Raw genomic sequence first — 3880 nt, 5'->3', positions numbered from 1 at the left:
CGACACGTTCGCTCGTGCTCGCTCCCAGACGCCATAAACGCGCAGTCCGAACGGCCTGTCATCGATGCTGCGGGGCCCCGTTAGAACGGCCGAGCAACAAGTAACGAGAACTCGAAACAAGCCGTCGACGGGCATCGCGACATCTGCGACGTTACGTGACCAGGGCGAAAGTCGTCGGACGATTAAACTCAAAGAAACTCGACGCTGCCCGGGGGGGGGGAGACCGGTCTCCCCCGTGAACCATTGTCTCCCCCCACGTAATTATCCCCGAGAGCGTAGAGGTGAGATCGTGATGAGGGGGAGGGAGGGGGGGACACACACGGCTGTTGGGTCTCTGTTGGTCTGTCGGGTTCGCGAGCCAACGGGGCTTGATTCACCGTGGCGAGCATATGGTCGACGCTGGCACGCGTCGCATAATTTCGTTCCAATGGGCGGCCGTGTGTACGGTGGAAATCAAATAGAACGGAAATGGGCCCCCGGTCGAGTGTCGGAAGTTACATACAATGAATAACCTTTACGGGATTGCGTGGCGCGCCGAAATCAGTCTGCGATCGGCAAGCTGCCGCGTACGTGCTCGCGGCCAGTCGATAACTTTTGCGAAACGAACGAGCGCGGGTTCGGGTGTCGTGAGGTATTGCCGGCGTGAAGCACGGCCGCGAGACAATAGAATAAGTCTATGAAACGGTTCGTTTATACGCTGCAGATATCCGCGTGCGATCTCCAGTTGCGAGCGGACTGCATCGTAAGCGTCCGTGTTATACAACGAGAAAGTTCGGGAAAGAAATATAAAACTGATAAGACTATAAATGAAAATTATTATTATCTATTATAATCGTTATTATTATTATTAGAATCTCCTTCAACTTATAGTAATTTATTTAACAATATTCAACCGGGCTTACAAGGAATACCCGGATTTAATTACGTTCCTACCGCCTTATGCAGTGGCGCAAAGAAATAATAGATAAATGATTAAGTAGTTATAACAAATGTATAAAAAATTAGGCTACGCGGTGTATAAATAAATAAATAAATATAATAACAATGATTTTAAGAATGTAGAATAAAGAAAACATATATGTATGAACATATATATAAATAAATAAATATGTAAAAAGAAGATGAGCGTGAGATATGTATATACGTATATAAGGAATAAGTAAACATTTAAAACGTTTTTAATCAGATTATCTTTCGCCCGGCTCTGTTCCGCTGCGATCCCATAACACTCGGAGCTAATCACGCGGCCCTTCGGTATAAACGATTATGAAATACGTCGAGCGTTTTCTTTTGTGCGGCACCGTACCCCGTTCCGCTTGCGCACAAAAGAAAAAAGTACACGGAGATTGTACGAGACGGCGGAAGAGGATTATCGCGTTTTCTACCGGAGCCGGAGGGTTTCTTCCCGCCGCTTAATTTCCACGGGGTCTGGATCGGAAGAAAGAAGTCGCGGGAGGGTGAAACCCGGGGTACACAGGAGGGATGGATTTCGTAACCGTGAGGGGCACGCTTAAGTAACGCGGTTTACGTTTCAAAGGTCTGCGTCGGGATCGTTCGGAGGGTTGGTCGGGCGAGGGAGACCTCGGAACGGAACTCGACGTGGAAAAAAAAGGGTGAAAGGGTAAACTGATAGCAGTTTAGAGCAAGATCGAGGACAGCCGTATGTGTCGGGCACCGTGTTTGGCCAGCATGGCGAGGAAACCGAGCGATCCTCTCCGCGAGAAGAATTCAGGCTTCGACGATCTCTGGGTCTTGGTTGAACGTCGCGCGAAGCTTCACGGCACGGCGAAACGAATTCCGGCATTGGAGGCGCACACCTACGGTGGAATGTAGGTCTGACCATTGACGGCAGCCGAAGGTCGCGTATCGAACGCTTATTACTTGCGAAACCGCGCGAACTAGCCGCAAACTGAATTTCTGAACTGCGACGATTCTCGAGATCGTGCGGTACTGAGCTTTTTACGGGGGCCGGCCAACGGTAGTCTCTTAATTGGAGAACTACTTTATTCGCGGATACGTATGTGGTCGTAACTACGTATTCATAATTACGTTTTCGAGAGTGTATGCTCATAATTGCGTATTCGTAACTGCGTATTCGTAACTGTGTATTCGTAACTGCGTATTCGTAACTATATGTATATTCGTAACTACGTATACGTAACTATATGTATATTCGTAACTACGTATTCATAATCGTATATTCGTAATCACGGAGATACAGTGAATCACGCGAATTGATTTGTTTAAAGCCGAAAGGTGTGAAATAGCCCCAGTCATTCCATTTAATTTCCTAATTCTTTGAAATAATTATAAAATGAAATAACACGTTATTTGAAATTATATCTTGAATGATCTTACAAAGGATATTCCAAATAAGAGTCTCGTACAACGGCGAAGACAATGAACTAATAAATCAGTCTGCGGGAAGAAGATTCTTGCGCACGTTTTCATAGGAACATCGATCTTGAATCACGGGCGAAGATTCGCGGGGATTCTCGATGGAAAGACGCGCAGAAGCAACTGGTTTCGTGCAGAATCGTGGGGTAACGAGGTGGAAAAATCTGGTGAAATCATCGAGCGGGGACCGTCCTCCAGGAGCGACAGAAAACCGCGATAATCTGCGGATGTTACGAGAAACGCGTCGACTGGTACGAGTCGCCCACGAGCGGAACGGTGCACGCATCGTTTAGAAAATTCTGCCCACACGTGGCACGAGCCGGTTCGCCGGATCGTGTCGCGGGGCCGGGCCGGGCCCGATCGTCGTCGTCCTCATTGAGCTTAAACACTCTTGACCCGTCGCTAAGCCCAGGCCTTAACGGATCTCCCGGCTTTCCTACGCCCGTGCCGCCGTTCCGAGCCGCTTTAAATCCCCGCCTCGTAATTGAGATTTCCTACGATCGTCCCCGCGAACGTCCACGAACGACGGGCCGGCGATCCGCGCCGACATCGCGCCACGAATTAATTACGAGGAGTCGACGAGGCGGGCCGGGTTTCGGTCGCGAGGACAAATCCGTTTTCGTAGGAGGACACGGCGAAAAGTGAAGGCGAGAGGAGCGACGCGGGGGGTTCGACGACAATTCTACGCGGTCGTAAAGCTAATCGCGTTTCCGGTCGCGTTGCAGTTTGTTAGCGGTGCACCGTTTGAGAGAGCGGCAGGCCACCCGTGACACCTGAACTTACCCATATACTCGGGCGAAACTTGCGCGGTCTCCCGCGCGGTTTCTTTGTTCGCGGCTCGTTGCGTGGCATTTGCTCCTCTTTGATCCGAGATCGCGGACGATCCGGCGCGCATTGCGCCTCGGAAAGTTCGCAAACAACGCGCGAAATCAATTCGCACGTTCCCGTCAAACGCTGCGCTGGAATTTCTTCCGAGATGATGGAGGAAATTACCAGCTTCTCGTGTGCTTGATCATTTGGGACTGGATTATCAAGAAATAATCTTTAAAGAATCTTCTAATTTGTTGTCATGCAAATAATTTTTTACTGATGTTAAATGTACCATTAAATATGATCGAGGATTCGTATATTATCTTATAAACTGCGAAGGATGGTTTCTCCACCTAAATACGAAAAAACTCTCGAATCAAAGCACTCAAAGCAAGCTAACTAAAAACCCTTCTTCATTAGTCACGTAATCATTAGCCAAATGACAGAGCACGGCGATCTTTCAGCATCGATTTCGAAGATACAGAGCGTGACGGGTGCGTGAGTCGGACGCTCTCTTCGGATTAATTCCTTGGAAATGGAATGGAGCACGAGCATCTCATTTCGCAGAGTGCTTGCGGCTGGCGTGCCGCGGATACAGAATTTGTCTTGACCACGCGATCGTGAACCGAACATGAACGCGAGCCACTTGATCTTTGAAACGCCAACGAGTAAA

This window comes from Augochlora pura, chromosome 3 (genome assembly GCF_028453695.1).
Source record: "Augochlora pura isolate Apur16 chromosome 3, APUR_v2.2.1, whole genome shotgun sequence".
Taxonomy (NCBI): domain Eukaryota; kingdom Metazoa; phylum Arthropoda; class Insecta; order Hymenoptera; family Halictidae; genus Augochlora; species Augochlora pura.
The sequence above is the reverse complement of the archived record's forward strand: the minus strand, read 5'-3'. Positions refer to the sequence as shown.